General features: G+C 37.5%; 1 protein-coding gene and 1 long non-coding RNA gene across 3 annotated transcripts in view; one reads left to right on the top strand and one right to left on the bottom strand.

Moving 5' to 3' along the window:
* Window positions 1-26272, bottom strand: part of ZFPM2 (zinc finger protein, FOG family member 2) — a 469330-nt gene that overhangs the window by 39495 nt on the left and 403563 nt on the right. The gene's annotated exons all lie outside the window — the stretch shown is intronic.
* On the top strand, window positions 11848-24932 carry LOC132664396 (uncharacterized). The gene is made up of 3 exons (XR_009603650.3): window positions 11848-12034; window positions 17417-17985; window positions 21952-24932. It is a non-coding gene; the product is annotated as an uncharacterized LOC132664396 (long non-coding RNA).

The following is a 26272-nucleotide window of genomic DNA, read 5'->3' as shown; positions in this document are numbered from 1 at the left end:
GAAAATAGCCACCCTTGCATTTGTGAAGCATCACAAAATTTTTCTTAGCCTAGCCTTCCTATAGCTTATTGAAAAGAGCAGTAATCTAGAAAGATTTTTTAAAAACTTTCAGAGCATAGTCTGACTAACTTCTTCTATTCCTGAATTTGTAATTATAGGCCAGCATTACCTGGTCAGATTAGGTAGCACGAAACATAAGGTGGCAAGTAAGAGATAATTATTATTAATTTATTCAGCCACTTACTCACCTCTATTCATGCAACACACACTCTGGTCAAGGCAATGGGGAACACAGAGGGGAAAGAATACAGGGACTCAGAGTGCTCAGCCTGTACTCATAAAAGAGGGGTGGTAGCTTTCTCTTCTCCCATAATGCTGGACATAGGCAGGCCTTACTTCCTACTGGATCTATGTATACTGAGATGCCAGTGGACACTTGCAAATGAAATGTTCATCATACCCATAGAAATATGTTCACAGAAACTCACATCATCTTTAAAAGACCTCTGACATAGAGGCAGGTGAAAGAGAGATAATATGACCCAGTTTGGTACGATATAAAATGTTGTCAAAAGATGACAGGGGCGCCTGGCTGGCTGAGTCGGTGAAGCGTCTGACTTCAGCTCAGGTCATGATCTCACGGCTTGTGGGTTTGAGCCCCGCATTGGGCTCTGTGCTGACAGCTCAGAGCCTGGAGTCTGCTTCGGATTCTGTGTCTCCCTCTCTCTCTCTGCCCCTCCATGCTCTGTCTCTCTCTGTCTCTCAAAAATAAATAAACACTAAAAAAAATTTTAAAAAATATGACAAACTTGTGTTGTATGTTCTATCATAATTTGGTCATTTTTTAGCTCTGTTACCTTGGGTAGTGGTTTATTCTGAGTCTCAGTTCACTTTTTTTCTGTAAAATGGGGTAATAGCTCCCGCTTCCTAGAGTTGATCTGAGTATTTTGTAGTACATATAAAATGCCTAGTTCAGAGAAGGGGCTTAAGCCTGTGTGACTCAGGCATAAATGATAACACAGCATTACTTGCTTTTATTTTTAATTAGAGTCTATTGCCTATTTGGAAATGTGCTAAGACCTTGCAAAAGTGGGTTTGTTAATGTTTAAAATATATCTTCTTATAATTGTACACCTAAAGAAGTCCCAGTGGCTTGCTTTAAAAATATAAATGCCAAACTATGTATCATGAAAGAAAAATCATAAATCCTTGTCTTGGTATATATACTGCCCTTTTCTTCACTCACTGGCTGACTTGAACTCTGCCAATCCATTGCTCAGCTTCCAGAGTTGCAAAAAACAAGTCTTGTGTATTTTGTTCGCTAACATATCCTTAAATCTATCAGGGTGTCCAGCACGTGTAAGCTAACAATAAACATGTTAAATGAAGGGATATCATTATCTCTACCAATGGTCAGGAGCACTAAGGAGGCATCCTTTCTTTGACCAATACACAGGAAACAAAAGCAAAGATAGTCATGATGAATGAAAAGAATTCATAGTTGAATTCATTCATGCATAAATGGATCCATCATTTTACCATGCCTACTATGATTACAGTTCAATATTAGTAAAGGAAGTTGAGTTCCTTGGCTCTAGGAATTTATTATCTAGTTGAGTAGTAAACACACACACACACACACACACACACACACACACACACACACAAAGTACATGCAGTCGTTAAGAGACAATTCATGTGTCAAGCTGAATCATACAAACATCACTTATAGGAGTTTATGGGAGCAGAAAATCATTATGCCTACAATAGTTGGGGAAGCCTCGGGAAAAGAGGTGGCTTTTGAGTTGACTCATGAATAATGTATGAGGCTGCTATTGTGGAGAGGAATCTTGCCCTAGTAAAGGAACCCAGGATGGCTAGTGTTCTTTTACCTTTGGCCACGATGGCAAAGTCAAGAGAACTGGATTCTTCCATAGCATGTGCTACTATAAGTGTGGGAAGTCCATCTAATTTTTCTGAGTCTAACTTTCTTCACCTTCAAAATTAAAAGGTTTATACCTTGGCTTCTTTCAACTGATTCCAACCAAGATCAACATTGACAGATGGGTAAAGTGATGATGCCATGCCAAAAAAAAACAAAAAACCAACAAAAAACCCAAAAACTGCCATCATGAAATAAGTCTAGGTGAGTTTTTAGAGCTTACAAATGAAATAAAATGGTTTTCCATGAGCCTAAGCTTACTCATTGTGATGTGTGAAATGGAACTACATAATGGTAAAAATCAAGTTAAATACTTATAACCTTGCTAATTTCCAACTAGTTCCTATCAAATGACATATGAAAAATATCTTTGGAAGGGAGTGTCATGATCTAAATAGGAAGATGCCTGATAACACAGACCAGTAAGATCAAGCATGAGTTTCATATAATCTGAGTCCAACTGTAGATATCTTCCAAAAATAATGATCCATTCATATTATAATAGGCCAACTACCTGAGTCATACTTTTTGTATGAGCCCTCAGAGTTCACGGTGCCTTCTCTAACAGCTCTTACAGTTGGTAGATTAGAATAACTAAGGGATACACACTGATACTAGTCTCCTTTATTAAAGATCTAGTTAAGGTTAGGGATTTCCTAACCTAAATGTTTCTAAAATTTCACAATGAGGCTCCTAAAAATAGAGCAGGAAGTTTTTTGTTGTTAACCTGAACGTAAGTAACAAATCCAAAAGCATAATATCTCCTGAAATATCTAGAATAATATTTTAGCAACTCTAAATTGCTTTCAGTAGTTGTAACTATTCATTTTAGAGCCATAGGTCCATCTATTACTAAGTTTAGTTTGAATTATGACACAACTATGGATAATAAGTATAATAAGAATTATATAAAAGTAACTATGATTGTATGCACAGTAGATGAATAGAGCAGTGTGTGTGTGTGTGTGTGTGTGTGTGTGTGTGTGTGTGTGTGTGATTTCCAGTTGCCAAGCAATATTTTAGATGGGCAAGACTCCCACTATTTTCAGAACTGCACTGAATATCATGATCTTGTCCCCCTTCATTGATATGTGGTTGTGAATTCTCCCACCCAAGCCAATGAAATATGTTACTGTCACTGAAGGATATGCCTTGCGTCCTCTTTGGTGTTCACAAAGCAGGCACTTAGGAAAGCTTGTTGAAATCAGGGATTATCTCCCATTAATATTATTAATATGCATTTGTCAATGGCACAGACAGTCATGGGTCTCGCTGTCCATTACCGTACCTGCATAAGGTTAGGAAATTCCTATACTTTCCAATATGCCTTTATCAGGCCATCCCTCATTGTGGGCACTTCAACTTTGGAGTTTCATCTGGATACAGATGCTCTGAGAAAGGATACTAAAATTCTACTGCTCAGTGAATATTTGAATAATGAGAAAAGGGGGTGGGAGAGAGGTCCCACACTGGTAAGTTCTATGAAGTTGTCTTTTGCAGATGGCACAAAAAGGAGGAAAAACAAAGGAGGTAAGAGTAGAATGCAAAGAGAAAAAACCTACCGTATAGTTTTGTTGAGACATGACTCTTCTTATCCCCCCCCCCCCCAATACCAGTCCCAGACTGACAGCAGGTCACCATGGAGTATGTGCATGTGTGTGTTCGAGAACATGAAGAATTTGGCTAAGTCACAAAAGGGTATCAATTGATTCACTAACCATTACTGCAAAGCTGTCACTTCTAAGTATTTATCAATGTGTTTTGAATTACAGAGTCATAAAATATATTCCAAATATATGAACTATGGCTTTTGGTCTGGGTGTGGAGGAAAATTTTTTAAAATGTGCTTAGATTTTCATTTTTAATTACACAGGTGACTGCTTAAACATTCCCATTAATATAGGAAATTAAAATGTTTATTTAGTAAGTTGAAACTGATAATTGTTTTTATAATTTTATACACAGACTGGAAGAGCTTTTTATAATATTATTTTAAAGCAAAGCATATGAATTTCGGGTCACTACAGAGTTATCTGCCTTCAACTTACGAGTCTAATACGCAATGAGACTAAGTGACGGGGCTGCTATAAATTTGGAGATAAAATGCCTTTAGACGTCACTCTAACAAGACCTGCATGCTATTAGTATTCTCTCAGGGATCAATTTTAAAAGTTGTAACATAATAAAAAATGGTTGGACTATATTTCCCCACAGCTTTCATTTTATTATGTTGCATGAAATATGCCTTTATTGGCTATAGCATTACTGGAAGTAAAATATACTGGGTACTGAAAAATTCTGTCACTTTGTATTAGCTGTAAATTATCGACTAGTATAAACCCTAATTTCATTTGTCACATTCTGTTGCATTGCTGCTCTTCCTTGTTCCCATTCTGTCATTCTGGCAGGCCCGCGCTGCCCCAGGTATCACGGCATCGCCATCTGCACCCGACATCTGTCTCTCTATTGATCACACGGGTTTAGCACTTGATCAAACAGAGCACAACAGAATACATCTCTTTTTGCAATACTGCCAATGCCAACTGCTGCATGAAATCTGCTACAAAAGCCTCCTTTACCTAGTTGAAAAACTGCATGTGTGTGGCTCTGCTTTGCTATAAACTCAGCATTTTCACCCCTCCAGTCTTGCACTGTGCAAGAGCTATATTTAAAAAAAAAAATCTAGTTTTCATGTATTTGAGAATAATCAGGCTAACTGTGACCGATGCCAGGGATAATGGTGAGAGTCACTAGGAGAGGTGGGGGAGATGATGTATGCTTCGTAGGCCCACCTCTATGAAAGCCATTGTTCCTACTTTATTTGTTTGTTTGAGGGCATTTATGGGGATGCATGAAACCTGTGACTGCCCAACAGAGTTTTGCACTCTTTATCCAGCTGCTTCGGTGTGGTGTAACAGGAGCGTTAACACCATCCAAGCCAGGAGACAAGCGTTCCACATTGGCGTATAGCGTTCAAGCATTTAAGAGCCACCTATGTTTTCGCCTTGTATAGGCAGCCCTTGAGAAGTCTATGAAGCAATCGCGGATTTTTGGTTAGCTGTAGGGAAAAACAGCACATTTTCAGAAGGGCTACAGGGTTTTTACCTATGTGACTCTCACTCACCTTAAGGCAGGGCCACATGTGCAGCCATGAAAACCAATGCCAAGTTGTTGCAATAAACAGCCAGCACAATGGAAAGATAAGGCTACAGGGAGATATTCAAGGAGAGTAAAAGCCAGAACAGCAGCATTTTTAGTTCCCAGAAACACAATGGTTGGATTAAGGTATGCAGTCATTTTTGTTCCCATATTTTCACACTTTCCACCATGAGACAAACTGTTTCCAGGGAGAATATCTCACACTCGCCATGTAAACAAATAAATAAAAATGCCCTTAAAATTTAAGACAGATAGCCATATCATGTTTAAAACCTATTCAATATCTTACTAGCCAGAGACTGCATATTTTATTTATGACCTTCCAAATTACTTTGGGGGGAAGGGGGCACAAAAATAGCCTCCAACGTTGACAATGGTCAAGTTTTTAAAACATTACTTTTTTTTTTAATCTTAACTGATTCATGGTGGTTATAAAATTAGCAATCCTTGTTTTTAAAGGCAGTCTTAGTTACATCATAAGACAAGTGGATTCTAGCAATGTATTATTCATAAGATGTTTCGTAGCCAAATACATTAGAGTATATAGTTGTACCAACAAATTAATATTTTAGAGCTAATTGAAATTGTTCTTCCTATAAAGATTAAGCCTCTTCTACCCAACACACTTCAGTCATTAAAATAACACTTTTAATGCCTTGTCTAAATGATGCCTGACATTAATGCAAAGCTATATTAAAGCACTCAAATGACCAGTTCTTTTGTAATGTATTCTATATGATCAGACATTGGGTCAGAGTTGGGCAGTGTGTATGAAGCGAAAGCTAATTAAAATATATTCTCTATAGAACTTTACAGAAAAAAGAGACCAATAATCATCAGAAGGTAGTCTGAAAATGGCATTTCTGAAAGGCTTGCAGTATGCTTTAATCTCCTTGCATAAGGGTAATTTTTGACATAAAGATTTTATTGTAGGCTCAAAACTTCTGCTGGAAAATAATTTTTTACTATGTCAATAAAATCATTATGAAGTCTCTCACATGCATTTCTTATATGATTTTTATTTCCTAGAAAATCAAGTTTCATTTTCAAGACAATAAAGTTTTCAGTATTTTGCTACATTTTCATTCAACCCAGCATGTTCCTGAAAACAGAGTTAGCCTTCCCTGTCTCTACTGAGGCTGCGGCTACAATTATTACAACAACAACACATGCATGCACGCACGCATGCACGCGCGCACACGCAGACACAGACACACATTAAATTTCCCCTCACCATCACAAAATGCAGAAGAACAGACACACTGAAGGTCTGTATCTAGGCAGACTTGATTACGCACTACAAAAATCCTCCTAATAGTAGCTACTTAAAGCTTCTGCAGCCGGGGCCAAATCTGCAACAGTCATGTTTGGGCTTACAGATCATGTCCCAGTTTTATTCTTTGTGATCCCTCACACATTTTTAACACATTTGTGTTAAAAAGGAAAAAAGAAAGAAAGAAAGAAACAACACATGCTTTTACTTCCATTGATAGAAAAAAAAATTAGTCATTACCACTTTTCTCTTACAACTCACACTTCTTATATTCTTTTTGAGAAATTAGATTTGATTGAGAATGGCAGGTCATAGAACAAGAAATTCAGGTACAGTATTCATCTCCGGAGATCAGGGGTCCTAGACAAAGACTTTGCTTCTGATGTCTTTTATTCACAGACTTTTCACTGATATCATTTCATCTCAAACTTTTCATCTCTGCATGGTATGACAGAGCCTCGAAGCCTGTACTTACTACTTCCTGCTGTTTAGAATAACACGTATATTTAAGAATGAATAATTGTACTTCCGATGCTGCATATTTTCAAGACAGTGGATCTAACAAATTCTTTATATAGCAGTTGAATACAGATTTATAGTTGAATATTTTCTTTTAAATTAAGTAACTTCAACTTCTCTTTTAAGTTAAACTTAAAATTTTATCAATAGAAATGAGCAACCACAATCTCTCATTGTTCATAATGGCAATGTGCCTTGATTCCCATTCTAGATTTTGGACTCCAAGGAAATTTTATTGACTCTGAACTAGAAACCCCCATCCACCCCACTGGGGAAAAAAAATGGATTTCATTTTTGCTTTATTCCTATAGTACTGATGGAAAACTCAACTTTACCATGATAACCATATTTATTATTATGATTAGAAACAGGGGGAAATATTAGGCAATGAATACTTGCACAAAATATTTAGAGAATATAAATTAAAAATCTATACATAAGCTTTCTTTTTTTTTTTTAATTTTTTTTAACGTTTTATTTGTTTTTGAGACAGAGAGAGACATAGCATGAACGGGGGAGGGGCAGAGAGAGAGGGAGACACAGAATCGGAAGCAGGCTCCAGACTCTGAGCCATCAGCCCAGAGCCCGACGCGGGGCTCGAACTCACGGACTGCGAGATCGTGACCTGAGCTGGAGTCGGACGCTTAACCGACTGAGCCACCCAGGCGCCCCTACATAAGCTTTCTTAAAATATCTACTAGCACGCTAGAAATGCTAACAATGTTACAAGACCCATGCTGAGTAAGACAGTTGCTGAAACATCCAATCCAATCTCACCTAAGGAATGACACGTTTAACTAGTAGCAATTATTTCATATGAATAGGAATTTAGGTATTATTTTTATTTCCACGTTGGATGAGATATTTGTCATGACTGCATGGTAGGAAAGATGCATTGTTATAATTATTACATTATGTGGGCATGAATATATAGTTAACAAACAAGAAAAATATACATTTGCTTTTTTTACCAAAATGTTTTCATACTTTAAGGCAGATTCACCAGATTGCTAAACACCATACTTCAGTTAAGTGTACTTTGAAGTTACTGCTTTTTTAATTTGCATTTTAGAACTTCAAGTTTCTTTTTCCGTGACATAAATTTGTTTTTCTCTGGTGGCAGTTCTTTCCAACATAATTCAGGTTTTCAGCAGCAATCCCAATTCCATAAGAAATTAAGAGAGATTTGTAGTAAAAATGAAGACGATGCCCAAACCCAGGCTCGATGACAACATTTCTGGTCGAGAGATGAGGTTTGTGTGAACTGTCTGAGGGTTCAGAGGAGCTGTCTGTGGGTGGGCTGTGTGTACAAACTTTATGGTATGGTTTCTATGGTCTCCAACCTCCACGTGTTAAAAGTCAGACTTCCATGCCACGAAACCCATCATTAGAATTTAAACCACTGATCTCTAGAACCTAGGATTTAAATTCCCAGCATATCATTATGTAACACAAAAAGTCACTTGTCGTGGTGGAAATTGCAGCTAATTCCAGACAGCTCTTTGTTTGGTTTGCTAATGAGGAGTGTTGAGAGAGGAGCACGCCCCCTTTGGGTGACCCTAGCCTCTTAGGTTGGTCCTGCTCAGGTGTGTCAGAGATAGTTCCAACTCGCTCAGAAATCATGTGCCTGCTGAAAGGCAGACGTGCTTGTTTTTTGAACTCAGAAAAGGATCCTGAGCTTTGCCCCCCCCCACCCTCCCCAACCTCCCAATTATTTCCTGAGAAAATTCTGTTCCAGTGGTTTGAAAACCTTGTGCAGACTCTTAGGGTGTCCTAATGAAATTCTACAACGATCTACAATTTATATTTTAAATTTCCTTATGTATTTGGGAAGAAAAAAAAGGTTTTCTCCTCTCAAAGGTCTATAAAGAGAGGCAGAAAAATATTTAGACAATTATATAGAGGGTTTATGACTGCGACCATATGAGTTGAGAGGTAAAGGCTGGAAGCACATATGATGTGCATTCCTGAAATCATTCCTAAAGTTCTTTTTCAAACAAGGTGGTTAATTATTAAAACAGAACAAGTGTTGTTTGCTTACTCTATATAGTTATGCTAAATCATAAACTAAGCACTATTTAAAATGTTCTACATTGACAGGGAAGGAGAAAATATGTACATGGGCTTTAAAATATGCGCGTAGTCACCACAAACAACCAACTGTTTCCTGTTTATGACAAAGGAGTAAATAATCCATTGATCTGGCAGCAGGGCACCTGCTTTGCAACCGACTCCATATCAGTAGTCCCTGAACCCTCATTATTTTTCCTCAATTAAAGTTCATAGTCTCGGAAAGTCTGTGCCGAGCAGATGTACAACTGTTCTTGACAACGGAACACAGAAGAATCACAAATTTAGAAAACTACTGCCATTTCATAAAACCCAGAATCACATCATTTGTTGTGGGTAAGAAACATTACAAACAATATGTCTCTTTTATAGGCTGCTAAGCCGGCACATTACAGAAAAGAATATTAAAGTTCAAAAACTGTCACATGAGCAGTACATTATGAATACAGTAATGCATTTTTTTATGATTCAAATAATGGTTACCGAAATGAAAAAAAAAAGGAAAATCTTCAGTGGGTTATAATGTAAAAATTGTGACGGAGAATTAGACAGAATTGGAAATATGAGCAAATCCAAGCACAAAGTAATGCTCTACAGAGAACTACAAAATGTAATAACGAATGTATTTCAGAAATATGAATTTAACTAATGCTAGTTTTATTTTCATCTTTTGCATAATTCTGAAATCTATGAGGCCAGATCATTAAGGCAACACATTTAAATAAAAATGCAGCAAGAATCCAGTTTCAAATATAACTAAGAGACAATCGGTTGAAAAAAAAATTTTTTTTTATAATGTACCTAAGGTCAAATACCACAGCATCATCCATTTTAAAAGCTACATAAAAATAGCCTCCATCATTCACACACCTCCTTCTGTGCTTAAGAAAATGAGAAGGAGAAGTAAGCAGTCAGGGAGATGTTTATTTCCATTTTATTTTTTAAATGCTATCTCCATAAGACACTGAAATACATATTTTACAGTAAACAATATGAAGGTCCTACACGACATTTTCTAGTCCCTTCTCTCAACATAATTCTGACTCCACAGTATGTGCTCTACAGACTGTAGCAGATTGTGAGTCTTGAGGTCAGAGTATATGCTTGAAGCATCAATGGCCACACCTGTCATTTTAGTTTTCCAGGCAAGAACGTGTTATTGTTTAATGCTGTAACACGCATTTGTTACAACCCGACTTCCAATTTTGCCACTGCCGTGGAGGTGACTAAACTACCCCACTAACAGAAATATTTTAGTAATATTTTAACTTCTACTCTCTGTTATAATTACTTTATTTAATTATTTGAGACACATATTTTTTTTTTCCTAGCCACGCAGGCTCCTGTAATCCATTTTGGATTTTCTGTGTAAATGTAACACAGTTTGGAAAGGGGGGAATAAATCAGGCTTGTACTTCTGAGCATTAATAGAAATGTTTAAAGTCTACCCGGTGTGATTGCTGGTAGGGAAACATTTTACCTCTTCACATTTCCCTACTGTATGCGCTGGATTAACATAGAGAATATTTTGAAGACATCACCAAATTCGATTGGAAAAATCTCCCTTCTATTCACTTAAAAGTCTGCATGCTGAACTGATAATTCAGTTATGACAGGGCTTGATGGGACCACGGCCTCCCTCAGACAAAGGGCAGAGTTAAAATATCCTGGGTGGTCAGATCAGTCTTTAGTAGCTTTGCTGCAGGATAAGCCTGTTTCTATGAAAATTCTTCTTGTATATCCATCCCCCCCCCCCCAAATATATTTCTTACATTTACATTTAAAATGTCATAGTTGCTTCTAAGATACATTTCACCAATCTCCCTCTTGGCAAAATTAGTTATTCTCTACCAGTGTTGCTCTTCTGAATCAAGCAAATTATGAACATTACTCTTGCTCATTTCGCCCTTAAGAAAACAGCTCAGGGGCGCCTGGGTGGCTCAGTCGGTTAAGTGTCCAACTTCAGCTCAGGTCATGATCTCACTGTTTGTGGGTTCGAGTCCCACATCAGGCTCTGTGCTGACAGCTCAGAGCCTGGAGCCTGTTTCGGATTCTGTGTCTTCCTCTCTTTCTCTGCCCCTCCCTATTTGCACTCTGTCTGTCTCTCTCCTTCTCAAAAATAAATAAACATTGAAAAAAATAAAAACAAAAAAAGACAACAGCTCAAAGTGTAGTCATCAAAGATATGTCATCAGAATAGACACATATGCTATATGGAGCAAAATTGCTAATCTCTCAGGCACCCCAATAAAATTGTGACAAATAACTTGTATAACAGAACTTAGAAATATGCATTGTTTTTATAATTTCCAGAAAGATTTTATTACACCAATCTGATTTCACCTGCCTTGAATAATATTGATTTAAAAAGTCACAATTTTATATACTAGTCATAAAATTTTTAAAATATTTTAAGTTAAAATATTGCAGCTTACAAAGTACTTTTGGAGTATCTTACTAAGATGATTTTATTTCAGATAAAATGCACATGCAATTAACTAAAGTCACAGCATTGGAGACAGCAGAGTTAGTTTCAGAGACAAGTAACTGAGAGATGCTACTGTGACATATCCATTCATGGAATCTATTCTATTCACTCTTTTTTTTTTAACTTGGTTTTAAAAAAATTTTTTTTTAATGTTTATTTATTTTTGAGACAGAGAGAGACAGAGCATGAATGGGGGAGGGTCAGACAGAGAGGGAGACACAGAATCTGAAACAGGCTCCAGGCTCTGAACAGTCAGCACAGAGCCCGACGTGAGGCTTGAACTCACAGACCGCAAGATCATGACCTGAGCTGAAGTTGGACGCTTAACCGACTGAGCCACCCAGGCGCCCCTAACTTTTTTTTTTAATGTTTATTTATTTTTGACAGAGAGAGACAGAGCGTGAGCGGGGGAGGGGCAGAGAGAGAGGAAGACACAGAATCGGAAGCAGGCTCCAGGCTCTGAGCTGTCAGCACAGAGCCTGACGCGGGGCTTGAACTCACACAGGCCGCGAGATCATGAGCCCAAGTCGGATGCTCAACCAACTGAGCCACCCAGGCACCCTTATTCACTCTTTGATGATAGGTAAGTTACCCCTACTTCCCAGGTTCAGTTTTTCTACATCTGTAAGATAAGGAGAATTCAGTCTACAGGGATTTTTTTTTGTTTTTTGTTTTAAGATTTCAATGAAATAACATATAGAGTCTCCCCACACAGTGGGTATTCAATGAACACTAGCTCCATTTGGTTCTTTGTGTCTTGTGCTTGACAAAGCATTACCAAATGTAGATTTCTTGTTCTTTGTTTTCTGTCATGGACACTCATGGATGTGGCCCAGAAGCAATCTTACATTCCCCTACCTCTGTGTTTTTCTCCCTAAAATATTCATCATGCTCATTTCTCATTTCTGAAACTGGCAACATTTCCAGCATGATAAAGTACTAGAGATAACAGAAGGGTAGTTTTCTGGGTGGCTAAATTCCCCTCTGCCTCCCTTCTTTCTTCTGTCTTTCTCTCCGTTTTCCTTCTGTCTCTCCTTTCTTTCCCCCCAAGCTTCCTTTCTTTCTCCTTCTTTCCATTCTCCTTATCTCCCTCTCACTCCCTTCTTCCCTCTCATTCTCTCTATTCTTAAAAAACGGTATTTGTTGGTTATGACCTAACAGTCACTTGGCAGGATGTAGGGACTTCTCTTGAAGGGCTGGCAGTCCTACATGGAGAAAAACACAAACATGACAGGACATACAGAATAGCGTTCTGCAGCGTGTACAGGAACTTCTGAGAGCTTCTTAAAGGAAAAGAATCTAAGGTAGACTGGAGCCCACGGTGGATGGAAGTAATGCTTGTTTCATAGAGATATTTTTCTCCATTTCCCTTTAAATATATGTTTGATGAAAGAGAACAATTTATTCCACTTAATGCTTAAAGAAATCTTTAAGTTTTTGTTTTGTTTTTTCAATCTATCATTTTTTTAGAGTGCTTTAGAGACTGGAAATTTTACCTCTTACACATTACACAGATGTATGCAGACTACTTAATAGGTTTTCTTTTTATATTTTATATTTAAAACTTTTTAGCAGAAAAAAGCATTTTGGGGGGTAATATTTATTTTATTTTAGTTTTGGGAGAAAGAGAGAGAGGCAGAGGGAGAAAGAATTTTAAGCAGACTTCACACCCAGCAGAAAGCTCAAGAACCCTGAGATCATGACCTGAGCTGAAATCAAGAATCGGATGCTTAATTGTCTGAGCCACCCAGGCACCCGGAAGAAAGCATTTTTAATGTATCCTTTCAAGACCCCAAAATATGTTCCTGCATTTTGCACTTCAGTTTGACTTGCTGTAGTTTTATTTTATTCCTTCTTAATATCGCCACTGAAACAGCTTTATGAAAAGCGAACGGAAGGAAAATGAGTTGATAGAGATTACCGATGCCTCTGTATGTCTCCAGTAGTCTGGATAAAGTCCCTATGCCCGACTAAGGCCAGCAATTCAGCTCATTTCTATACTGGGACTCTCATTTTTTTTGTCTGTGATTTAATGGCAAGAAAACAGAGGTTCACTCCATGAAACATTGTTTCCCTAGATGGTGAAATTTCTGGTATCTTTAAAAATTGAATTAGTCTTTTTGATTTATTCCTAAAGGTGAAATTGGCACCTGTGTCAATGTGTCATATACACCAATTTGGGTGCCAAGTGGTCATGTGACAATTAATGCAGAGAAAGTGGTGCTATGGGCTATGGGCTTAGTACTTCAAACCATTAAGAACTTCAAAATTACAATAAAGAAGCAAAATCATAAATCATTTTTTAGATCAATTTTTAATTGAAAAACTCTATTCATTAGTATGAGCCAAATAACCCATTGCCAAAAGAAAAAAAAAGCAACCAATTATTTACCTTTCCAAAGACAGAATGCCCTTGACATGTTATGCCTGCTCTAAAAAAAAAAAAAAAGTGTGTTATACTTCGGAAGGCTCTTAGCTTTAGAAAAAAATGCAAATATATAAATGATTCCATTATCTTTTACTAGTACTTAATAAATCAAGATTGCACATTGAATGCATTGCCATTCTAAACCTTAGTTTAATATTTAATTAACAAGTTCAGCATATATTCTCTTTCGGATTTTAAAATACTGTGTTTGGTCTAGAGCCTTCCTTTACAATGACCAAGAATTTATTCTAACTGTTCATTGCCTATTTTTAAAATGATTAGAAACAATTATTAGAAAAAATGAGATAAACTGATTATACACACACACACACACACACACACACACACACAAATTGTCTTTGTATATATTTGTCTTAATGCCTTTCTTTTCCACCTTTTATCTCTGAAGTTTTTGTGGACTCAACCTTCATGATCCCAATAGATTCAGATCAAATAATAGGAACTCATTTAGAGATGTCTTATAGAAGATTAATGAGAACAACATTCAAGCACAAAGATATTGTTACTACATTATGGTCAACAATGGAAAAAACACCATTTTCCTACAAAGTGATACAGATGCCTGTTAGCAAACCCTACGCACACTGGAGTAAACTAAGCGAGTTGATTGGTACCCAAACTTGCCAACTGCTGAAGCAGCTCAACCTCAAAATATTAAGCCATACCACAGACGTGTGAATACATGAATTGGTTCCACTTTGAAAATTTCATTTGCTACTGTGCAATACTAATGCATCTTGTAAGAGGTTTAAGGATTTCTTCAGAATCACTTCCTTTTCACCAGTGTTACCACACTACTATATTTAACAGAGACATTTACATGCTTTGCATTTTAAGTGCCTCGGAAATCCAAGCACAGAGCCCGCACATTTCCACCGCACCATCAGATGTAATGAGTTATGGTGCTATCGGCATGTTGATAAGCTATAGCCCAAAGAAGAACAAGAAGGAAGTATAAAAAATATGGCCAGAGGATGGGATAAAATTATCAGCTAGTGTGTTTTCCTGTTTGGTTTTAATCTACATTTAATTAAATTCTTATCTTCTGTGTACTTATGGTCGCATTTGAATGGCGAGACTGCATTCATTATGAATGGTAAAACTTAACTCAGAGAACATTACATGTGGCTTCTTTAAAAAAGAGAAGAAGAAAAACGCTGTCTTTATTCTTTACACTCAGGTCTTATAAAAGGGGACCAAACTCTCTCTTAGGTCAAGTGCAGTAGCACTTAACCTTTGGGTTAACTGATTTGGAAAGTGGGACTTAAATCAATTTTAATGCTATTTTTTTTTTATTTTTACAATTTGGAAATGTTATTATCAAATTCCGAGCCTGAACAGAGCTGGCAAGGGGAGCAGTGAAGTGCATTAAGGAAATGCCTTCTTCATTCTTAAAAACAGAGATGATAACAGGAAGTTTTTATTAGTACTGCAAAATGTGATCATTAGTCTGCATCCTTAATTATTAAAACCATTACATTCCCTTGTCTTTATATGCTGAAATAAGAAAAAAATGCCTTAATTGCTATTTAAATTTTTTTCCTGTGTCACAGACCCTTTGAGTTCATTCAAGCATCCATAGATTTCAAAGAAAAATAACATGTTTTCAACATAGCATTATTTCACACACCTACTAGCTTCAAAACATTTTTAGTTCTATTCCAGGAATGGCAGGGCAAATTGACAATGTCCTGAAGGCAATATTTGGTCCCTGCAATAACAAGCATGGTTTCCTTGGGTCAACCTAAAGATTGTGTCAGACTTAACAAAGGGAAATAGGGGCAACTGTGTCCGATTTAGATGTGATTGTTGCTGAAGAACTGAGGCTCAAGATTGTACTTGCTATCCCCACTGGATCAAAATTCACTGAAACCAAGAACCAAGAACAACGAGAAGAAAATGCTCCACAGTTATAGAATGGCTAAATCATGGGGATAAAAGGCACAGCAGAGGGAAAAGTGTCAATGGTATTGTAATAACACTGGATGGTGACAGATGGTAGCTACACTCCTGGTGAGCACAGTGTAATGTACAGAGTTGTGGAATCACTGTGTTTTACACTTGAAACTAATGTAACATTGTGTATCAACTATGAAAAGCTCTACAGTTATGTAACTCCTATAACACACACACACACACACACACACACACACACACACACATATATGTATTCTCTTAGTATTCCTATTCTCTTACATATATGCTAGGAGAATACAGATGATTCTGTCACATGTTTTCACAACTTTTCTTAAAATCAGTAATGTATGACTAGTACCTGTATACCAATAAAACAAGAACATTTCAAATGAGCACTTGTGATTACTTTGGTATTTTATGCAATGTGAAATACTAACTAGAAAAGGCTTAACATTCCAACTGAAAGCTCAGATTACCATTATCATTAAATAATGGTAATTACCAATGACATATTTTCCCCAAATATTCCGAGCATAAATATATTGGGAATGATATTTTACTACTTAGCATTATCTTGAAAGGGGCTATAAAACTCCCAACAGTTGGGTCAAAAAGTTTTTATATGATACACTATATACTCCATAACTTTGCTGTGTAATGAGACGCAAAGATCTTCTTCTAAAAAGCCAGTCACCATTCATTTACCCAAAGCTCCAAAGGAGATGAAGGATGTTTTCAGTACATATCTCTTACACTTCAAAGGTTTCTTACTAAAAATAAGCATTTTTATTTGGTTGGACATTTATACAATTCAGTAGATGGGACTGTCACTCTCCTGTACATAACTGGACATTAAAATCACAACTGGGATGAATTTTAAAAACTGGTGCTAATTCTGCAACATTAAGTTTATTTTCAGAAATTATTCTTGATTGTTAGAAAGTAAACAAGCCAATATATTCCTAATAGATGACCAGTCCTGGATACTAATACATATCCTACCCTGAGAGCACAGTTGTCTAAAGCTATAGATTGATAATCAGGTTTTACTATAATATATGATACATATATAGGTTAAAGATAACATTGGTAACTTGTTTGGTTTAGTTCATTATTTTTTTCCCAAAAATACCCTTATGCATATTCTCTTATTAAATATCATTACAGTATATTCCTTGCCTTTGTTTATTTCAGTAAACACACGCATTAGATCGTGTCCATGCACATATCCTAACAAGCTGTTTTATGTGATGTCTTTATCTGAAGAATCTGAAATGTTTTGGATAATTCAATTCAATAAACATTTATTAAGCAACAGTAAATTGACCTAATTTACTATCAGGCAGTCACTCTGTAAGGTACTGTGTAGACAGGATATAATACAGTCTCTGTGAAGGGGTAGAATACAGAAAGCCAATTCTGTAATATAGTTTGTTAAGGGTTATATAGTGTAAGGATACATAAAAAAACTAAGGGAGCAGAGACAGAGAACATATGATGTTCAAATTGATTATGAAAAGACGAGCTAGAGCTTGCTGTGTGGGTAGTTTTGTGGATGCTTAAGACGTAACATATGTACGACCCTATTGTTTCCTCAAGATCATTGAGATAATTGGGATTGACCGTGCCAAAAATTGCCACAGAAGAGGAGAAAACAATTCCTGCACGAAACTGTAAGATATGGCCCAGGCTGCCTCCACGTAATTTCTCTGTCCTTATTCTAGCCACACTGACCTTCTTTAAATTTTTCAAATGGACCATTCCCTCACTGCCACTGGCCATTTGTGCATGTTGTCCTCCCTGGCTAGAAATCTTCAGCCTATTCCTATTTGATTAAGTTCATCCTTCAAATTCAGCCCATGCAACTATCATTTCTTCAAGAAAGATTTCCCTGACCTTCCCTAATGTGCGCGCACGCACACACACACGCGCACACACAGAAACTCACACGGAGTCTGGGTGTGTTTGCCTGGTTACATGCCATCAGAGAACTGTGTTCTTTTCTATAATGGACTCAGTTTGTGAGGCTACATTTGTTAGTATCTGCCTTTCTGACTAGGCAGTGACTTCCATGAGAAGAAGATGAACTTGATCTATTTTGGATCTACATTACCTCAGCGTCTAGTTGAAGTGCCACACCAGTGTGTTGAATGCATCCGTGACTACAGGTAAGAGACCTCTTCTTGTCCATGCAAGGGTAGCAAGGCGAACTGAGGGAAGGAGTGCTTCTTCCTGGTATTGATGGAAGTGCTCACACATATTTGATGCACCGTGGCTGAACCGTTTAGGAGTATATGTACTTCCACAGGGAGTATAAAAAGAATTATAAAGAGCCAGGAAAGGGCGGAAGTCAGTGTTCCCCCATGTACCCCATCCTAGCTCTGCAGGCAAGTCAGATATCACTTCCACAGTTTGTCTATTTGCAAGTGTACAACACACATATTTACGATGCTTTTACGGTCTGGGGTTCACCTGATTTGATTTAAAAGTGATCTCCTATGTTGAAGGGCAAAAAAAAGTCCACATGCCCTTCCAGTAATAATTCAAATATGTATTACTGTTATTTTTTATAGCTGCCTTTCAGGGGAAAGAGTGCACTTTGAACTAAGCAGAAAGTGATAAAAGAAATCTGAACATTATGAAGCTTGGGCCAATGGAAGAAAATGTGTTCTTGTGGACTGTGTGCATGAAAAATACATGCTTGAAAGAGGGCAGTATAATATGTTCGTTCTTACTTTATGGTAGACACAAAAGTAACTTAAAGCAAGAGCATTTGTTGTGAGCCTCTGCTCCAGTAAATAAGTTGGTAGTTAGTATATAAAGTACTGCAATTGAAGAACTCTAGGCACACAGGGCCTGCTTCATTAAGAAGGGCTTTTCTGTTTGGCAAAGGGAGTCAAGAGGCCCCCGCAGGCCTGAGTGGCTCAGATAAGACTAACCGCCCCCAATACACACATTTTCTTCTCGCCCTCAGGGGACTGAGGAGACCCAGACCCCTGCGTATTCCTGGCCAGCCCCACACTATTCCTCATTGGAAGCTCATAGCTCACTACCATCTCTGAGTTCTGATACAACCGGGACTAATCCTGTGTGCTGATGGACATTAACTAGACTTATCGAGGTGGTGATCGTTTCATCGTATGTGCAATATCAGATCATGATGTTGTACACTTAAAATTAAGATAATGTTATATGTCAGTTACATGTCAATAAAAAAGAATAGATAAAAAAATACTTAATCTTATTGTCAACTTGATCTCTGGTTTTATCAGTCATTCCCAGAAGCCCAGGACTCTTGTGACCCTCAGCCCCATAATACAATCCTCATACAGCCTGACTGATGTTTCTTCTCTCATCTTTCACCAATCCCCAAACCTTTCCACTGATACCCAAGGGAAATTACCAGCAAAATGTTCCATAGCCTCAGCCTCTTCTATCAACATTCACTTTGCCTCCTTGCTCTTCCCCTCTCGAGTGGTAGCCGATTTTACTCCCACGAACAGCATATCGCTTTACCTGCAGGTGAAACAGCTAACTCAGCTCCTGGAACTTCTCAAGTACTTTTTCTGATTTTCTTCTTGGTGACTTGGTGACTCCACTATATCCAGGCAGTCAGTCACATGGACTCTCAGTTCCTTGACCTCCTCTCCTCCAGGGACCTGGCTCTCTACCCCATCTCCAACTGCTCATTCTCTAGGCCTTTTTAAAATTGCCAAAAGTTGTGGCACTCCTCTGTATAATTTCACATTTAGGCATCCCATTCTCAAACCATAGCTCTTACCATTCTATCTCACTCTTTCTAGAGCCTTGATTTCAGCATTAACTTCACCATGACCTAAAATCCAATTTTGCCACCTTTTTCCCCATTGTCTTGCATCCCCTGTGTCCTTGCTCCCCTGCTTACCTAGCTTACATGCTGGCCTTCATCGTAAGCCCTTCCTTGCAAATATCCTCCATTATCTCACTCCCTGTTGCTTCACCGGATTAGTCTGGCAAAACTCCAACCATGTTCAATCCAACTTTCCACCTACTCTGCATTTACAACTAAAGCAGTGGACTAGCTGAAGAAAAACACAACCATCCTGTCTCACATTAAATTCATGACCAATACCATTGAGTGGGTCATCAGTGCTTCCCAGCAATCACACTGCATTTCCCTGGTCCATTGGCTCTCTAACATCTATTCCCCATCCATTCTCTCTCAACTTTGCTTCCCCCTCCCTAAGAAAATTGTAGTAATCAGAAGAAAACTTTGTTTCCTCCTCCACATCAACTCTGTATATATGGACTGTATATATACAGTGCTGCCATGACCGTAATTATGGACTATAATTAACCATGACTTTATTTACTGTCAACCCCCAATGGTGATAGATGCTCCCTTCTTTCCTGCAAACATCATTTCTTTTTCAGCTTCAAGTGGATCGTTCCCACCAGCATGAAACATATCATAATTTCTGTATCATAAACAAGGAGAACAAGAAAATACGATCCCCAGGTTCTTTTTTACCTGCTTTAATTTACAGCAAAACTCTCTGAAGTAGGTTATCTCTGCTTTCTATCTCCCAATTTCCACTATGTGCTCACTGCTGTATCTATAAGGAAACTGATCTTGTCAATATCACAAGGACATTGCTAAATCCAAGGGTCATTTCTTAGATTTTTGTTTTACTTAAATACCAGAAAAACTGAACACAGATTCTCCTTGAAACACTTTCTTCCCTTGGCTTCCATTCAGCACATCTTTTTAAAATATAACTTACTGTCAAATTGGTTTCCATACAACACCCAGGGCTCATCCCAACAAGTGCCCTCCTCAATGCCCATCACCCATTTCCCCCCCCTCCCCTACCCCCATCCACCCTTGTTTTGTTCTCTGTATTTAAGAGTCTCTTGTGGTTTGCCTCCCTCTCTCTCTGTCTGTAATTATTTTTTTCCGCTTTGCTTCTCCCATGGTCTTCTGTTAAGTTTCCCCAGATCCACATATGAGTGAAAACATGGTATCTGTTCTTCTCTGACTGACTTATTTCACTCGGCATAATACCCTCCAGTTCCATCCACATCGTTGCAAATGTCATGATTTCATTCTTTCTCATTGCCAAGTAGTATTCCATTGTGTATATAAACCACATCTTTATCCATTCGTCAGTTGGTGGGCATTTAGGCTCTTTCCATAATTTGGCTATTGTTGAAAGCGCTGCTGTAAACATTGGGGTACACATTCCCCTATGCACCAGCACTCCTGTATCCCTTGGGTAAATTCCTAGCAGTGCTCAGCACCCTTTCCTGGTATTCTGACCTCACTGGCTGCTCCTTCTCAATTTCCCTTTTTGGGTCTTCTGGCTTCATATGCTACTCTCTCCTGCTCGTTCTGTCTAACCACTCTGGGCTAAACCATGCTGTTCGTGGAATGTGCCAAAGCACTCCTGCCTCTACCTGGCACATTCCTGCCCAAGTCAGCTGCATGATTAGCTACTTCAGACCTTCTCAAATGTCCCCATTCTCAGTGAGGTCTTCCTTCACCACCGCAGTCTAAATTTCAAACCTCCTCTGTGTTTGATTTTGCTCTCTGCCTTCTTTTTCTCCACAACACTTGTTAGCATTTAACAAATTACACATATTATGCGTGTATTTACCTTTCGTTGTTTTCCCTCTTGGAATATAAGCTCCTAAAGGAAGACGTTCACTACTCTATTTGATACCTAGGACAACACCTGGACAACACAGTAGGCATATATAGTAACTATATATTGAATAAATCAATAAAACAGACCAGTATTTTAACTTTTTAATTTATTTCTTAAGCTCCATATGAAAACTGTTTTCTTGTCTATTTTCCACGACTCTAAAAAATTATATTCATATATTGGTGTGCTGGATTTCTCTGGTATTTTAATAATATAGAATTGCACACCCATAACTAAAGGTAATTTTATTATTTTTACAATGTTATTTGTCTTTAGGGCATATTTCTATGCCATGAAAATTATTTACCATTATCTTTTTATTGCTTTATTCTTCATATTACATTAGAATAAACACTATTATGTTGGCATTAACCAATATCTCTCATATTTATACTGACCGATTCTCTTTGTACTTCTCCCCCTTCTTCTCTGTTTTAACCTTTGTAGGAGACAAGGAAGAGGATGATAAAAGTGTGTTTGTGGAATATTTTATTTCTGATGGAACAGACCTATATGAGGCAAATGGATTTAAACACTGTGTAATAGTTGCCATTTCTGAACCCAGCTTTGGCTGTCTGTGAAGCATGTAATGAAATTAAGAAGAGCATAAAGAAAGGATTTGGGTGGATTTCCTTGTCTTCAGGATCAATTATTTTGACCTAGGTCCATTAGCCAGACTGCCCCAGTATTAAGGAGCAATTTTTAGTAATTTTAAGCCAAATGCAGTAATTTCTGGGGTTAGGTGAGGATATAGGGAAAAGAAAAGGGGGCTGTAAGGAAGCACACTTGCAGAGAAAAACGTAAAATTTCAACCCTCTCCAAAACAGACCTAAAAGTATGACATCCATTATTCGTATTGGCAGTGATTTCCTTACAATTGTTGACTTTTTTTTGCACCAACCTTTAACCTACCATTTCTGAAACATTCCTAAGAAGACTTGAAAAAGCTGTTAAAAGCATATCTGCCCAGAAGCCCTAGAAAAACTATAGCTGCAAAGTGTCTTTACTGTTTATATAAGAGCAATCAAAGGTATCAGCAAGCAAGACAGATGAAACTGTTCTCCGAGGAAAAGAAAGTAAAATTTATCCAAACTAAATATTTCTGTGAAACAGGTTATACGGAATTCTCATTCTGCAGCCAAATACACATCCCCCGTATGCTTGTGTATTCCTCCTTATAAACATGAATATTCATTAATACCATCCCAGTAGATGGGAACAACCTAAGTAAATTACTGAGCATGAGGAACAGCAGAGAAAACTTTAATGCAATTCAAGTATTCACACAGACATGTACGATTTGCATCAAATAAATGGGCAAGATGATTACCACTACATTTCATTTACCTGTCATAATCTATGACTCATTTGTTTGATCTGTATTAGTTACTACGTTCAAGGCAAAGTTGTTATTTGACCACCCTTTACTGGAACTCTTGTTAAAATCTCAAGTATTTCCTTTTGGGTTTTTTTCCCTTTAAACTGAGGTCAGAGAACAGAGACTCATTTGAAGCACTGTTTTACAGAACCATCCTCAAGGGTTATTAAGGTAGTTCCTCTATTCCTTAAGGACTCAGCACTTTTATTTTTTATTTCTTTAGTGGGATTTTTGTGGTTGTTGTTCACTTCCTCGCATTGCTGGAACTGCTGCTGCCAACAGACACTTCGTTTTCTAAGCCAATGTGAGCTGGGAAACCAACTAATCAGCCTGTGTGGATTGTGCTTAAATTAAGAGTATAGACGTTCTGGGTAAATGTATTAGGGGTTCTTCTATCCAAGTTTTGGTTCAAACCAAAATCTATATTTGCATCTATTGAAATGTATACCGACATTTAAATGTGGGTGCTTTTTGTTTGTTTTCTCATCTTTCTTGGCTGTGTTCTGGAACACAGCAACATTATATAGAAGATATATGAACACATGAAATATTACTCATATTTGCTTTTAAGAGAGCACCTTCTACAACAAAAGATTCACATTGAAAAGCTACATGAAGGGCTTTCCAATCAGAAGAGAGCAAGGTGTAAGTGTCTTTCAAGGTCCTACATCTGGCTTTAGGCCACCCAAACTGCCTTGCCACGCCATCCAAGTTTGACCTTAACAAAAGCAAAGTCCTATACTGAGGTGCACTGGTGGGAAAGTTGGTGCCAAATGTGGTCTGGTCCCCAAAACTGGTCCCCTGGTTCAGTCTAAAAAACGTTGGTGATGACATTGTCAAGGTACCTGATGACTAGGAGGGTCAGGATTATATGAAACTGACCATTCAGAACAGACAAGCCCAGACTGAGCTGGTACCTTCTGTCTTTGCCCTGATCATCAAAACTCTCAAGGAACTACACAGAGATGGCAAGAAGCACAAGAACATTAAGACAGTGGAAATAACAATTTTGATGAGACTGGCACCTGACAGATGCAACACCAATCTTTGACCAGAGAATTCTCTAGAACCATGAAAATGATCCCGGGGACTGACAAGTTTGTGGGCTGAAATGTTAATGGTTACTACCCACGTTATCATCGATGACATCAACAGTAATATGGTAGAATGCCCAGCTACTTAAGAACTACAAAGGGAAATATCTTGGTAAAGGATCATTTGACAACCTCCGCCCCAAAGTTATATGCAGGTCACATTGTCTCTTAGTGAAATATAAAGTTAATTTGGTAGAGAATTTTCACAGATTTATGCTCAAAACCATCATGCATACAAACCCCCTTGTCTACCAAGTATGAAGTTGTGAATCTAAAGAAGACTAAAGAAGTTGTGAATCTAAAGAAGACCAGACTAGTGCCTGGGTGGCTCAGTCAGTTGAGTGTCTGACTTTGGCTCAGGTCACGATCTCTCAGTTCGAGAGATGGAGCCCCGTGTCGGGCTCTGTGCTGACAGCTCAGGGCCTGGAGCCGGCTTCAGATTCTGTGTCTCTCTCTCTCTCTGCTCCTCCCCTGCTCACACTCTGTCTCTCTTTCAAAAGTAAATAAAGATTAAAATAAATAGATAAATAAATAAAAAATAAAGAAGACTACAGATGAGCTTTAATAGGTCCATAAGCGCCTTGAAATTATACGCAAAATCATATGCTTACATATTAGCTGAATGAATTACGGATTCTGTGTGAAGAAATTTTTGAAATACTTAATGACTAAATGCAGACTATTAAGAAACTGATGAAATAATACTGGTTATGTCAATTTTTATTTCAATGGGAAGAGTGACTGATATTTTATCTGGTGTTAATTAAAAATATTAGATACTACTTATAGAACAAATGTCTGTAAGGACTTGCACTGCCTTAGTGGAAGAGAGAATCCTTGTGCATAGATGCAGAATTCAAATGTTGAGGTAGTGAAGAAGTTGTCTAATAAATTATAATGTTCTTGTGAAATATTCTTCCATGTGTAGCCAATCATTGGCAAGCCCAATAAATAATGCAAGCATCAGTAAATCCTCAAGTGTTTATTATTTCTTACTGTGCTTTTTGGGGGTCTGTGCAGTGGCGATAATATGACTCATGGGTTTGTCTGAACAATTATCAGTATGCTTGGTGTTTTATTCCATGGTGGGGAAGAAAGGAAAGAAAATAAGTGCCTGTTGCTTGCCCTGAGTTCTAACTATTGAAAAAATCTTTATTTTATCTGCTGATTTTTCAAAGGTTGTCAAACTGGCTCCTTATGAATGTGATGTCCACTAGACCTACTGTTAATACAGTAAATTAAACTATCTTGAAGTATACAAGAGACTCAAGGTCAAAGCCATTCATACTGAGATGAGTAGTAACTTGGCAAATATTTCTAAATGTCTAAACTTCAGGGTATACTAGAAGTTCACAGGGGCTTTCGTTCAGGTTAATGTTCTGTTGACAGCCTACACTTAGGAGATCCCAGTTTGGCTCACAGATTTATTGGCATGTGCCCTGTGATTTGATTTCAACTTTAGTTCTAAAATTTTAAGCATCATGGCATATTAAAATTTTACTAGATTGGAGAAAAAAATGTTGATAGCTAAACATAGGTAGATGTTTAAACATTAATACTTAAAATATCTCTTAATAAAACAATAAAAGCAACACCATCTTTAACGACTTGTCAATAACAACATTACTTTTGTGCACAAGTTGGGAAATTCCCATGGAACAATCATCTTTCCAGGTGTTTACAGAGATGCTAAATTTTTGAAGAGGAGATAAGAAAGGTATTAGCTTGCTTTCCTTAAAGGTTCTCATGAGAAGACTTAAAACACAGCTGGCTGCATGTTGCTGGTCTACCTACTGGCTAGACACATCCAAAGAGATACAATTTGGAGTCATGTAATATAAGAACAGCAAAAATGCATGCTTCTCTCCTGCAAACACAGCTTAAAATTCATATTTTCATCCAAAACAAAGTTTAAATGACTTAAAATTGACTTACACTGTAAGTTTGTGATAAAATGATCATAAATATTTTGGTGGTATCTCCAAACATTCTATTTAAAATTTTTTTAAGCCACTTTCTTTAGGTATAGCTGACACACAAAAAACTATATACTTAATATATACAACTTGATGAATTTGGAAACATATATAAATTTATATATAAATTTTTATATATAAAAATATATATAAAATATATTTTTCTGAAACCTTGACTGTATTTGTTTTTAAAACCTCTTTCATGATATTGTCCATTAATTACAAATCTTCTTAAAAATAAGCAATATTTGGGGTGCCTGGGTGGCTCAGTTGGTTAAGCGTCTGACTTCGGCTCAGGTCATGATCTCATGGTTGGTAGG

Source organism: Panthera onca, chromosome F2, assembly GCF_046562875.1.
Source record: "Panthera onca isolate mPanOnc1 chromosome F2, mPanOnc1 haplotype 2, whole genome shotgun sequence".
Lineage (NCBI taxonomy): Eukaryota > Metazoa > Chordata > Mammalia > Carnivora > Felidae > Panthera > Panthera onca.
This window is presented reverse-complemented; position numbering and strand designations above follow the sequence as displayed.